Here is a 15,533-nt window from a genome sequence, read left to right as displayed (position 1 = left end):
TGCAGCGTCCCGTACAGTCGCGACTACAAATAATTCCCGGAATATTCTCGGAAGCTTTTTCTTCGTCTTTTTCTAAGGGCAGAAATGTCAGAAGAAGAAAGATTGAGCGGTGTACGCGAATGTCCAATCACATCGTAAATAACCAGATTTGCTTGTTGTTTATAGTTTACGAGGATAAATAAATATTCACAACAATTGCACGGGATACTTAACACGGACATAAATCATCTTTATAAGAAGACTTTGTCGCGTTGCTGCAACAATAAGCAGAGCTTTGTGGGGTTGACAAGCCAATTTGAGCTTTAAAGCAGAGGGAATTTAAAGATGCCTGCCCGGGCACCATCGCGACAAATCGCCGAAAAAATATCGTTAATAATTGACAGCTGGCTGGATGATCAAAGTGAAAATCATAGCAAGCTCATTGAATCTTTTATTAGCAAGTAGCGATTTCAAGGAATATGACTCCATTCAATCTCAACACACGGGGGATCAAAGCCATTCGAAACATTTCCGTGACCCAAAACTTTTTGCTCCCGCGATTTCTTACACCAATATCGGTGTTCCGCGCACCGCTTGTATTGATAAACCTTCACCAGTTCACCGAATCGTATGACGTGTAACATTCAATAAAATACATTACAAGTAGGCACCGGCCCAGTGTGACCGCAACAAAGGCCGCCCTTCTTTGTCGTGTTTACAAATAAACCTCTTGGCCCATAATCCCCGTATTGTGTTTGAAACTTGAAGATCTGAAGAGGCACAGATGCTAATCTCAAGTGTCTGTTAACGCACCAATAATAGGCCCCGGTGTTCCCTTACCGTGGTCAGGATAATGAAAATGAAACTATCGCACATACTACAGCTTATTTTCTGTTTCAATTCAATCGCTTTTTGCAAACATCAAATATCTCACTCAACCTTTGTCGTATAACATTTTTTCAATTTGATATATACAACTTTAGAAATAAGGAATTTCGTTATTTTTATCCTGTCCTACAAACCGAATTAATGTTACTTGGGTGCCATAAAACTTGACATAATCGAATCGGGCAATTAATTGTTGATCTTATTTCGCCTCGGGCCGTAAAAAATCCGTTCCGGTACGTCACTAATGGCCTTATAACAAGACAAAATAGTCCGGAACATGTGTCGCCCGTCCAATTACTAATCGACCATCTCATATCATCTCATCTCGGGACACAAAAAAGGAGACACAGACCGAGACACGACAAATCCTATTAGAATGTTTATGTGACGCGTTATCTTACGCGCGCACGCGCCGTTTCAACGTAAGTTTTGATCCTTTTTCAGTTGAAAGTTAAAGTTACTTTTATGGTATGTACAGAAAATAGACTTCAGCATGATATTACAGTGGAATAGGTAAATAAAGATATGCTTAGGTATATACCTACAACATTAAAAAATGAAAATGTATATGAAAACACGTTAAAAACAGAATCTAAACAATATGTGCTCCTAATTGGATAATCACAGTGAAAAGCCAACCCAAAATACCCTTAAACTGTCGTGTAACACAAGTCACAAAACGCCCATAAAAAGGCCAAACATATGCAGAACAAAATTCAAAAAAAGAACAATAAAATCGCCGACATGCTTGGTGAATTCGTCGCATTCCGCACCGGGACACGGGGCACAGTTCAGATGCTTATCTTAAACGGCTGTATCACGTTGGAGACACTTTTTTGTGCGATAGTACCTACACTAACATCGATGTAAACTATCTCTCTAGATAAGCACGACAGAAGGTGTTTGTGATACAAGATTATTTGAAGTTTGAAGACGAGTCGTCAGGATTACATATCAGAATGATAAACCCGTATTTTTAAATTAGCTCGTGACTTGAAAACAAACACACGCACGTAAAGCAGCGGTAGGCATTGGTGAATTGCGGCACCCATATTTCTCGTTAAGACCCAAAAAATGTGTCACAAATATCTTCCCCGGCCGGGGTCGAACCCGGACCCTTGGCTCAGCAATCGGAGTTACTAACCACTGCACCATCTGCTCGTCTTGACATCCAAAAGTTCGTCTATTTAACTAGTAGGAATAACATTTAAATGTTTGTTACTTAAGTATACATGTTCTGTTCACAGTAACATACTCCACATCGCATTAAAATCACGGTTTAGGCAGCTTAAGATCCGTGATACAACAATGCCACATCCCAAAGGATTGCATTAGGCAAGGCTCATAGTTAGGGGGAGGTGACTATGAGATTTTCAAAAATTTATCATAATAGATACCTACCTATATAACCTATGTCTTTAATATTATATAATAATTGGTACTTCAATATTACCTACATTTATATAGGTATTATGAAAAAATAAACTTTGACACAATAATTTAATTAACTACATGTTGAAAATTTTTGCAAACTCCTATTAATAATTAATTCCTACATTGGCTATGATAGCTTTTACTATGTACCCAAGCACAGCATAAAGAGTAACCCAAGTATCTAGGCCTATGTATTTTCTATCCGTACATAGAGGAATTTTAATGCAACTTGCTTAGAAATGCTGACTTCATTATCTACAATGTTGAATTACATAGAGATAAGAAGCTTACTTTATGGCACTAGATATCTTGTACACTAGAAGTCTTTGAGAAATCATAATCCGGTTTTGTAACTGAAGTATTTCCGTTCGTTTTAATTATTATGAAGTTAATGAGTATGTAACGACTAAGTACCGGTTTTTTTTTCCTTTTTTCTCATTTTGCAACTTTGTTCTGCTGCGTGTAGAGTCTCGATTAACTAGAATTTAGTTTAGATAGTTAAAAAAACAAATAAAAATCTTTATTTATGTTGCAGTTAAGCACCAATAGGAAGTACATACATTATTAAAAGTAAATATTATTTGCTTAGTGATTTTCTACCGACTGTCTGTTTTTAAAAAAGTTATGTTATGTCATGATCACTGACATTTTCGCCAGTTATGGACCGATTTTGAAAACATAATTTAAATTATTATTTATTTAATAAGTATATTATAAACTTAAAGCTATTACAAGTAACGTTGACCACATGCAGACCTAGCCGCGATAAATTGACGTTATATCTACGTCGACAACGGTCCTGTGCATCAGGGACAGAGCAAATAACTCACAAATTTATCTTACTCGTATTAAAACAACAACACGACAGTTGGCAGACCGCCTAGCCCGAATTACGCATAGGTCTCAAGTTACAATCACTACTTAAGTACGCGAGCTTTCAGAAAACAAGCTTTTAGAGAACAAGCTTTTAGAAATAGAAACTTGGGTAACCCGAGCTTTCGGCCTTTGCTCCCAAATTGTACTAAATGGCTTTTTAAGATAACATCGCGGTATTACGGCATCAAATGACATTTCCAATCGTAATAGATTACGTGTAAAATTTTTAAAAGCTTATGTATACTGTCTAATAAACACATGAGTATAGATCACTTGCATATTGAAACTTATAGTGAATCTTACAGCTGGAATATAAGTAGGTAGGATTAGGGTATTCATAAATGCTAGATTGTCATCCGACGTACTTATACCTATAAATATCCGAATAAGTGCTAAATAAAAAAAATATCATCTAAATTTCAAAAAGATTGGAAACGCCAAAGGTTCGGAAGTAACCAAAACAAACTTTAACCTTAGTCCAGTAATCATCTTCATCTCAAATTGACCCATTGTCTTAAACTGTTATTAAAAGTAACAAAACATGGACTTATTGCAGTTAATTCAATCTTGTATGGACAGCCGCTTAATGAGAAGAGCATGACTGGCCAGATCTGCGCACGCGCACAGTGAAATACAGATCGTCATACTTACACTCTAAGGCGGTCGAATGGTGTAGTGGTTAGTGACCCTGACTGCTATGCCGAAGTTCCCGGGTTCGATTCCCGGCTGGGGCAGATATTTGTTGAAAGACAGACATTTTTATTCGGGTCTTGGGTGTTGGTATTTATATTTAGTATGTATCGATCTATGTATTTGTGTAGATATATCAGCTGTCCGGCACCCATAACATAGGTTCTGCCTAGTTTGGGGTCGGATAGCCGTGTGTGAGATGTCCCCACATATTTATATTATTATTTACTCTACCACAACCATGACTTTACTGCTATTAAGTAATAACGTTAGCGACCGACGCGACTAACTATACTCGCGAAAAATGAAAAAGTTCCAGTGCCATAGATCCGCAACTTACCTAATGGATGAGTGTGTGAACTAGATTAGGGAATCGGCCAGCAGCCAGCATAGAAGAGCTTCGGAACTTCAAAGCTTGAAACCTACCCGCATGTTTCGCTAAACACACACCACGCAATAAATACGGCGAGTTGCGACAGTTTTTTTTGACTTACCAATTCAAAAAAATGACATATTTCCTCGTTTAGTTCTAATCTAATGTCATGGTTGGTGTCCAGAAATTGTAGGTATATTGAGAGACAATGAATAAAGAATTGGTCAAGCGCGTTACAACCCTTTGGAATGCGATAGACAACTAGAAGACAGTGTATTGCAAAATTGAAAAGGTAACTTTTGTAATACATCTTAGAGTTCTTAGACGAAAGACTGACTGTTCATACAATAATTACTTAGTAGATAAAGATTAGATTAAGACGGTAAATCTAATGAATTCAACGTTTATAAAGAAATATGAATAAGAATATCTATTTTAAAGTCATACTTAATTTATACTTAACACAAATAATATGAGCGCATAATAGCTGTTACAAAACTTTTGATTCTTCTAATGACATTCGAATTTTGAAACACAATTCGTTCAAATAGATCTCATACAACCTTGTCACAATAGAGGTTTGATTGACGACAGTTCCACGAAAATTGAATCTCTTTCGCATATTTTGTCCAGCGTGCATTAATGATTTATGATCCCCCTTTATCCGAAACGTATTTCGAATTAGAAAGATATATGAATATCTTCATTTTTTCCACTTCTCGAGAATACGGGCCTGGCTGGAGCGGCGCGCTCAAAAGCACCGTTCTACACTGCACCTTTGCAATTGCGCTCTTGGTATGTGTAAATTATCTTAGGTACTTAAACTATGTTTGTAAGAAAATAAAAAATCATAACTTTAGTGCAGTTGGTATGTATGTGGTATCGTGTATCGTATGTATATCTTCCGAAGATAAAAAAAATAATAATTAGCTTAATTAACTCTTATAAATACTTATGTAGGTTTAAAAATTTGCATTAACAACGACGTACTTTTAATGTAGTCAAAAGTTTGTTGAACAGAGCAATTTATTAAACTCATAACCAATAATAATTCGAATCAACGGCGAATCTGCCAGGCGAATACGGAACAGACCCAAAAAGACTTCGGCGCTCCGCGCGCAACGACCGTGTGACAAGGTGCTTTATGCACACGATTATGAGCCGACCGAATAACGCTCCGGTACTCGATAAATATCTGCCATCTCATACAAAGGACTCCCAATAAAAATATAATAGTAAATGTAGCAACAACACTGGCCACAAACTGCACAGTCATATATAAATTAAAAAAGAAAACGTTCGAACGAAAACAAATTAAAAGTGATATAACATTTAAATGTGCATAAGGACGTATCATCTCGCGCAGGTCGCCGGACCGCGATGGCCGCCGATGATTCACTGCTAACTTTTCGTGGGACGAAACTACCATTATTATGATTTAAATGACATTAGTTTTAATCGATTTTTCTTTTTTGTCTCGATCGTCTTAAGGACGTATAATGTCAGACTGAAAGATAAACTTTATAGCAACTACGGCTAAAATTATAGCTGCTGCTGAATCTTTGTAATAAAAACTAAATATATAAATGTTTAGCACATTTCCCCACCGAAACACCATAATTCATTTTCTCCCCGGAGTGGAATAATGGCACATTTTCCTGTCTAACTACAAGCGCCATTCGCCAGCCCTAACTTTTCAGGAGTGTGCAGTGAAAATAACATCCATCTTGCTCTGATAACTATCTGCTGGGGATGTGCAAAAGAGACAATTCTATCTATTCTATCTCATGCAATATATTAAATGAAAATAGAGAATGAAATACGCTTAAGCATTACAAAGGCTCAGACACCCGTAACTCTGGTTTGCTGAAGTGTTCCCTGCTCTACATTGTGTCTCTATTTTATTTAAAATATTACAAAATATTTTAAAAAAAGAACGACGGAGACATGGCGTCAAATAAAACTTCTTACATGGGCGAGCAAAAACTAAGCAACAAAGATTTTTCCCAGAGCTTTTTATATCTAAACAATACTGTCTACGGCACCTGCCCGATGTGCCTAACCTTTTGTAGCAATGTTAACATTTTCACTCCTCCCAAAGGAAAATAGCACTTGTTCCTATATCCACAAAGACCTGTAAGCGAGCGTGTATTTATTAGCAGGGTTGTAACAAGTACAAAACATAAACGTTGCAGGCGCGCTTGTCAATCTGTTCGCGTCAGCATTTTGACAGCCCTAACCGGCATCAACGCTCGAAATTTTAATAAAAAGAAATAGAATATAATTTGTGAAAATCGTCGTGAAGATATCAGACGTAGGTCTGGGATCTTTTATTAATACTCAGGCACCAATCTAACATTCATACGGGGAATCTTATCTTTACAATGTACCTACATACATATAGGTACCTCTATATTATTTAATCATTGACCCTAAAATAGGCGTTTTCTATGTTTGACGTACCTATAATAGTCTTTGTGTGTAAATACGGATAAAAGTGACTAACATCGATAAGATTTCAATAAAGAATGCTTTACTGGCGACGAATAAGACCAATACAAATATTTTCAAAGCCTTACATCGCCTCGGTACAAGTACATCCCTTCAGCTAATCACCCACAAACACCGCATCTTATAGCACCATTTATAGGCCAGGTTGTACAAATCCTTGTGAAGATGTGGCGACCGTGGGAGCGGCGCGTCCATACGTCACCGGCGACAGCGCAGGCGCGGGGAAAAAACCAATATGCATACCGAGACACCTCGGGTATATTCTGCTACGTGGGGTCAGGAGCTCGTGGCTTGAAGTGTACCAAGTGGATTTTTTATCGTGAATCTAATTGTGTTATAGCTGTGAAATGCCTAAATAGTCAATGTACGTGGCCAATAATGTGAAGGTCAAGGTACAAAGTACGCACGCATATATAGGATAAGGCTGAGCGACACAACACTGAAAAGTGCAAAGGCCCTACTAAAATATTAGCTACCTTCCGGCGAATCTGTGACTTTGTAAAACGGAACTTATTAAAATTATGAGCTAGGTAAGAAATCACCCTCTGCGGTATTGATTAAAAACAGAAGGTAAATAAGTACTGAAACATTTCAAATATCTAATCCACTCCATTGAGACTTGAACTCATTTCGTGACCAATCACTGGGTCAGAGTTAGCCGTCAGACATCAACTTGTCAGGAGATGGAAGATATGCTATCGCGCCATCTACATAACTTGTAGTGGATGAAACAATCGAATCAATGTTAAATATCTATTTTACTGACGAAATAAGTAACAACGTAAAGGTTTCTTGTTGGATATGGACTAACATTTTTAAGTTCTTTATGATTGAAATTAAAGTACTTAGAGTAAGGTAACGTAGATAAATAAACGCCAATTTCTTACACAAACAATTAATTAAATCTTCGATGATTTTGAAAGATACTGGGTAACAGGAGCGTAATACGACATGTATTTGTATATTTGTTTATTTTAATGATTTTCTTAAAGAGAATTGAAAGACGGGAAAATATCAGTGTCAGTATGGAGATTCTGTACAGCATACGCAAACGAAAAGTTGAGTATTCTTGCTTGAGTATTCTTACAATTCAGCACAGTGTTTCAGTAGGTGAGTAGGTAATTACTTACTTACCTATGTTATGTTTTTATGACACGTGCAGCGAAGTATCCCCGCGGGCCTACCCCGGTCCACTCCGCGGCACTCTGCGCCCACGCGCGGTCACCTTACAGCCTCGGGCCGAATTTTTGGGACAAACCAATATTTCTAACGAATATTAATGGCTACTTTTGTTTTTTTCTTTCATTTAAGTTTTGTTTTCCGACGTGTGGGTTGCTCGGCATCCATTCCTCGGATGGTTCACATTCCAACGGCTTCAGTGAATTCATTGGGGCTCATAAAACCGTGGGGTCGTTTAAATGCATTAATTTGATGCGATAAAAATTGCAATCAAATATTTTAACAAGGAATACTAAAGTGTATTTTAACGCCTTATTCGTGTAATGTGGCAGTTTTTTAATTGTCCCCAGTAGAGGTGAGTTTAGCACGACACTCGGCTGCGCGGGCGCACGTTCGTTTTGTTCTTCGCTATCAGATGCTTGTCTCTGGAGTTGTCGCCATCAATATTTTTTCCTTTCAAACGGCGATAAATGTCCGAAATTCTTGTTCTGAATCTTGTCGACACTTACCGTCCTTGTGCGGTACTCGTGAGGCTGGTGCTACGTTTTTTGGTTCCGTTTCTGTTACACACCTGACTCCTTAATCATTAATTTTACATCATCTATATTTGTTTCTATTTGTCCGTTAATAGCCACTCTACATACATTAATAAATAAGTTAAAATTATAAAAAAAGTCCCTGTCAAACGAGGTGCAACACATTTACCAGTTAACCCTATGTATGGAGCCGCGCTTTGAGGACCGGTGTCGATGTCAAGACGAAGACACGTCGGAAAAACACTTGTGACATGTAGACCCGCCTTTATTAGTGTCTAGTTAAGTGGCGGCGAGATCAGTCAGGGCATACATATTGATAGCTACAAGGTGTCGGCGAAAAACTGCATGCATCATTCAGAGACCTCCGCCGCCCTCCGACACTCGCATTCCGCTCTCCACCCGGCCCGGGCTTTTTCTTATGCCTCATTGTAAGTAACTGATACCTCATTTTATTAAAGTTCTGCAAATGGGCATTACGTACCTATTGCTTAGGCCCACTAATCCATTACTCACGTAGCGCTAAGAGCGAAATGTCAACGTTCTCTCAAAACATCTAATTTCGAAACGCATAATTTAGCCTCTATTGTGGTTCTGTCAGTTGCTTATTGTGTTTTGGAGATTGTATCAGCGTGAAATAATAGTTTTATAGCTCGGCGATAGGCACAATAAACTATCTGAAGAAGTCGTTGCAGTAAAATAGAGAGAGGCGACAAAAGCGTAGGCCTCGACACTGTGCCTTTCAGACTATTGTTGCCTCCGACACAGTGCGGCGTGGAATAGTGGAGACATTTGCTCTAGAGCAGAGGCCACAAACGCAGCCTGCTGTTCATTATAGTACTGTGTTCTCACAAATTATTAAACGACTGCAGACTGTTTTCATTTGCCATGATCACCACTATATCTTATTACACTGTATCACATCGCTGACAATTTATGTTGGTCTATGTAGTATGTATGTACTATAGTATCTGATACCAGCTCTTTATATCTCCGACTCGCTCTATAAACTGTTAGGACGGGAGACAACGCAAATAGACATCAAAGAAAAAGCTTGCTTGCGAAACGAAGGAAATGTCAATTTACAAATATGAACCTTATTACAAATGGTGACAGCTGATAAAACTGTCGAACACAAGTTGGATGGCTCTAGCTTGGCCGGATATTAGAAATAGTTAAAGCATTACATCTCCTTCTAGGAATAAAATCGTTTAACTTTTTTAAATGGAACGCCAACCGTCTTGTCTTTTTTATCGAATGAAAAAAATTTTACTTAAATAATTCGCTAAATAATAATAAAAACTTTATTGTATTGTAATGCATAATTCGATAGTCTTCGGTGTGAACTCAGACATTTTATTTTTATTCAGTTTTCCTAAAATAATTATTACAAAATAGGCTTAGATAATAATAAATTACATTTTTGCAGTATGGGACCTAAGAAAAGTGGTTCTACCTTTTTTGGCATAAGATTTATTTGCCTAATCTCGTATTGCATAGTAACGTTTGGTCAAAGTCTCGTTACGCCGAAAATCGTATGGCATAAATCTCGTTTAGTAAAAAGTTATTTCGCATATCATTGTTTAGCCTAATAATGGTATGGCCAAATCTTGAATAGCCTAATAATGCTATGGCATAGGTTTATACAAAGTAATAATATTCGTTTGGCTTTAACTTTGACGGAGCGTCTCCCTACATAGCGCAAACTGGTGCCTTGTATTGTTTCCGCTGTTTGGAAAACGCTTCGCTGCGCTCCGCTTTGGTTTTGATGAACATGTGCACCTAACACGCTCCTCCTCGCTTTGCTCGTCGTCGCACCTATTTTTAGGTTTCGATGTCATGGGGTTTGTAATAATTATATTGGTCGTTAACTTTCGATTTTTTGATCATACAATATCGTGATTTTCGGGATGTAGGAGAAAAATACCACAATTTGTACATTTACTACATACTTAGTATATTATTTATTAAGATAACATTAGGAGAAACAAGATTATACAGCAAACGAAACTTAGGTGTTTAAAGATTGTGCCTAAAGAGTTTTAGACGAAACGAGCCTTATGCCACATAAGTCTTGGCAAAGTGATGGTTCGGCCAAAAAAGTTTAGACCATACGAGTTATGCGAAATGAGTTTTGGTCAATAAAGATTATGCAAGATGAGCGGAACCCAAGAAAAGTTGCTATAAACATTAACATCCTTATTAATAAAATCTATGAGTAAACTTGCGATGTCCCTCGTGGGTGGTCGCGTCCATTACGGCAAGTCTCCGTAAAAACTAAACAAATCGCAATTTGCTACAACCAAGTACTTTTTACACATTCATCATAACGTCACTAGTTCCATAAATCATCGCGCTGTTTTTACCAACAACGCGACTTGGTAATAAGCTAATTGCATAGGCCGTATTAGTGATGCGCCCGCCGTATCGCCGGTATTTATTCGATACTTCGTTATCGTTGACATCGAATCGATTCAGGCATGTTTTGCTCGAGATCCCGATCTTTGTCTCGGCGCGGTTTTTGCTCGCGCTCCGGGCCGCTGTTCGCGCCGCGAGGATAGGCATCCCGAGGAATTCCTCAACAGTGTAAAAAGAATTCCCAACGTCGCGACTTCGAGATGCGGTTAAATTTTAACACGTGCTTTTTAAATCTCCCCGTTTGGACTCGTTTGTAATTCAAATCGGCCAATCTGTTTCGGCCATTTTGTTCCGTTGCTAATAAAGAACTAGGACAACATATGTGCATCTTCCATAGAGTCGTCACCCAAACATCGTTGTCTGCATCGAGGGTTATCAACAAAGAATACAAAAACGCATAAAACGCTTAGCGAGTTTATTGTCCTTCGCAGATACGAGTATGATAGGGTCTTTTAATCTCTATGTGCAAACGAAAGTGGTCCTTGTAGACGATATCGTTATAACTACATTTTAGGTAAAAAACACTTTAAATCCGTATCTAGGAAAGTTTTGAAAGTTGTCCATATCCGAAGATTTCCTTACAAATAAAAATAACTCTTTAGTGCCAACTGTTTTCCCACCATCCAACAACCGCTTTGAGTACTATGCAAGACAAACCCATAAGAATCATAAGATTCATTTCCCCATGAGTATAACTAGTACACAACATGCGCTACATGTGTGTGTGGGTGCATGTGAGGGTTGCCTGGCGCTGACGGGTGACGGCGACCACGCCTACTAGATAATCGGTCCTGTTACACGCACCTCCGCTGGGAAACTGTTTATAAATAGACCTTTCAATAGCAGAATGTTTTGATTGTAGCGAGGAAATTGTTCTGCTATTTCTTAAGGGTTTGTGTTACACTGGTTTTAGTGTACCTACCTATAAGTTTGTAAAGTTAATTATAGGTAATGTCAAGTTCTTCTTTAATTTTCAACAGTTTCAATTTATGGGTACGACGATTACCTACCCCTAATTCTCAAAGGGCTGTCGAAGGTGACTCGCACAAGCAATTCACCAGCTTTTGGATCTTGTGCCTAGCTAGGTGATGTTGACGTATCTAAATCGCAAAGCGGCCCGCAGCGTTGTTTGCAGTAGGTTTTTTCAGTCATTCAAACTAAGGGTTGATTTTTTAATAACCTCTATTCGTCAGATAGAGTTTATCTGAATAAACTCTATCTGACGAATAAAATTGTTGCTGTCACTGTCTAATACTGACATTCAGTCGCGACAGTATCAGAATTATTCCCCAGATAACCCTTATCTGACCATTGAAAAATCAGCCCTAAGTAAGTAAATACGGTTTTAAAGCTAGACAGTATTCAAATTCTTGTTTTACATCAACATGCTTAAAATCCACTGGTCCAAATCCCCTCAAAAACTTAGTGACCCGTAACGCACACAAGAGTGACGTAGATAATAATATATGTGTTCGTGATTTTTTTATTTAAAAAATCTGTAACCGGCAGATGGTCCCAACGCATATAAATAAACACCTTTTAAACTGCACCCGACCATTATAGGGTTACATTATTATCACATGATGATATAAAATGGCCGCTCTTTTGTAAGCTATTTAATGAAAATATGTTGAAGGTTTTTTTAAATTACAGAACCTAATTAAGCGCGAATGGAATTGTATGATTAGGTGTTGGAAATTAAGTAAAATTTTATTTTTAATGCAATTTATAATTAAGTTTGTGTTCAGTAATGATTAAACAGAAAATATGTATGTAGTATAAGTAACTATATTCCGTTCTCTTAACATTGCAAATACAAACATAATTACCAATCTGAAATGAAAATTCCGGAAATTATTATAAATTAGATCTAATCGTTTCTTTCGGCCTGGCCATAGACGTATACGTAAAACTATATCATCCCTCGTTTTGGTCGTGTGGTTTTAACCAAACTTCCTCCCCAACAAGACACATCAATCCACCGCGCCATATTAAACTTCCCATATTCATTGAAACTTCAAGTGCACTCAGTTTATTCATAGCTTTTTAGTTAGCAAACAAACAGTACTATACCACCCTGACGAGACATAGACAAACTCCTTCCTCGTTCTAATTTAACTCTTACAACGCAAGAATTAAGAGCTGCACAAACTACAAAGTGTCACGCGTACCGAGTCCCATTGTACCTTTAGTGTGGACCCACAGACTGCTAGCGGGAAGGGGTCGGCATTGTTTGCAAAATATTTTGAAAGCATCATTTTATACGGTGTATTAGCTCCTGCGTTTGATAGTCGAGGGCTGTCTTTAGCAGCGGCTGATGAGACCCATTCGACCGATGCGCATGACCTTTGTTGAAAAATACAATTTTATGTGTAAAAATTTAATTTTGTAATCGGTTAATTAATCCATCTGACCCGAAAAAGCTATACTTAAGGAAATCCACGAATTGATCTAGCTAGAATCTAGATAATCTATTAGAATAGACCATGTCACTAAACAATCCAACATTAAATAACTAGTGAAATGAGCCTATGATGACTATGTAGAGCAAACATCATTACACAACCAAACTTATATAGCCATAGGCACTGCATTAGCTGAGTGGATACCTTTTTGACGATGACAGTAAATAATTTATGTACTTATAAATATAATTTATGTACCTAGTTAACTTTATCAGTATTGCTGTCAGTGTCAAATACCTACAGTTTTTTCTTTCTTTCTTTCTTTGTTTATATACTTAAATGTATAGGTATCCCAAACAGGATGAACCTAATACAACGAAATCATATCATCACTGTGGCTTTGCGCACCGCCCCTGAGTCACCCCATCTTTACCAACTCTGTAATTTTCATACTCACTATACTGAGGGCACACTCCGGTATATATTTTAATTATTTATCATGAAAACCTAACTGAAGTCAAAGAACTGAAGACTTCAAAGCCTATTTAAAAATATAAATTACAGAATAATATACCTAATATAAAACAGATTGACACTTTTAATGTAATGAACCAGCACTAGGTGTTGTTGTAAAAAAGTCCCGACTCGGCCGGACTAAAACGGTCAATCCGAAGAAAAAAATTCAAATAAGTTCATCCGTTTCGAAACTATCTTCTTGTTATTTAGCTGAAGTGCTGGGTATTTACAGGGACATTATAATTATTATGTATCCACTTACCTTATACTTAAATCAATATTTAATTAGCCTTCTTTCTGAGTCCGGGAACAAAATTAAGCAATAGGATTATTTTCATAGAATACATCTACCATGATCCGATCTAAATAGAATATTTATCGGTGATTTCGGAGTAGGCCCCCGGTCGCCATGATGTAGTACGATAGTCGAGGAGTGTGACGATGAGACGCGCTTAAGAGCGTATTTAACGTTTTATTTCCGCTTTGCTACGACATTTATGAGTGAAACTAACGAAGAAGTTTTTGCATTTCTAGCAAAAAGATGTATTTTTTGTGGAAATGGAACTCAATATATTGAGTTATAAAGCATCTATGTACTTACCTAGATTTATATAATAGATATTATATATATTACTTGTCATAATAATTATGTTAATAAATATCTAAAAGATTATTTTTTAAGAAAAGCAAAAATAAGGTATCATTAAAAGCATGTTCATTTACTGGCATACTTAGGATTAGGCTGTGTTAGCTAGGTATATAAATTTGCTTATACAAACTAAAAATAATAAAAACATTTTTAGTCACAAGTGTAATCCCGAAGCTTAGCGTTGTAATCCTAAAAGTTCACTCCAAATACGACATGATCCTCGACAGTGGTCGGCTTAGCCCCGCCACGTGGCCGCCTTAGGCCTCTGATTTCATTAGGCAATTGTTTATAGCTTTATAACTGTCTCCTTACGAGGAGAATGCTGATAGCCTCAGGACACGGGCCCGGTGTGAAGACACATATTTTTTAGACTTGAAAAAATACTGAGAAATTAACCGGAGGGTTTGATTTTGCCGTGTTCAAACCATGGTTCATTTATGTAAGATGTTCTATGTTAGTGTCATCGACTCGTCTAAACAGCCTATCTGAAGCCTAGCAACAAAATAACCGTGGAAATAGAAACAATATTAATAAAAGTTAACATTCCTACTCTCTCTCTCTCTCAGCCTTCCGTAGTCCACTGTTGGACATAGGCCTCTCCTAACGATCGCCACCCCAAACGGTCACCCGCCATCTGCATCCAGCGGCTTCCCGCTACCTTCCGCAGATCATCAGACCAACGGGTTGGGGGGCGACCGACACGCCGTTTGCCGACACGGGGTCTCCACTCCAGAACCTTTCTACTCCAGCGGTCGTCGGCTCTGCGGGCTACGTGGCCAGCCCATTGCCATTTCAGCGTGCTAATCCTTTTGGCTATGTCGGTAACTTTAGTTCTCCTGCGGATTTCTTCATTACGAATCCTATCTCGCAGGGACACGCCTAACATAGCCCTTTCCATAGCACGCTGAGCAACTCTGAGCTTGTGGATAAGCCCTTTGGTGAAGCACCACGTCTCGGCTCCGTAAGTCATCACTGGCAACACGCACTGATTGAAAACTTTTGTTTTCAGACACTGAGGTATGTTTTCAGTGAAGATGTGTCGTAATTTCCCGAACGCTGCCCATCCGAGTTGGATTCTACGA

General features: G+C 38.0%; 1 protein-coding gene across 1 annotated transcript in view; it reads right to left on the bottom strand.

Moving 5' to 3' along the window:
- Positions 1–15,533, bottom strand: part of LOC119691267 (zinc finger protein ZIC 4-like) — a 33,181-nt gene that overhangs the window by 2,262 nt on the left and 15,386 nt on the right. The gene's annotated exons all lie outside the window — the stretch shown is intronic.

Source organism: Plutella xylostella, chromosome 15, assembly GCF_932276165.1.
Source record: "Plutella xylostella chromosome 15, ilPluXylo3.1, whole genome shotgun sequence".
Taxonomy (NCBI): domain Eukaryota; kingdom Metazoa; phylum Arthropoda; class Insecta; order Lepidoptera; family Plutellidae; genus Plutella; species Plutella xylostella.
This window is presented reverse-complemented; position numbering and strand designations above follow the sequence as displayed.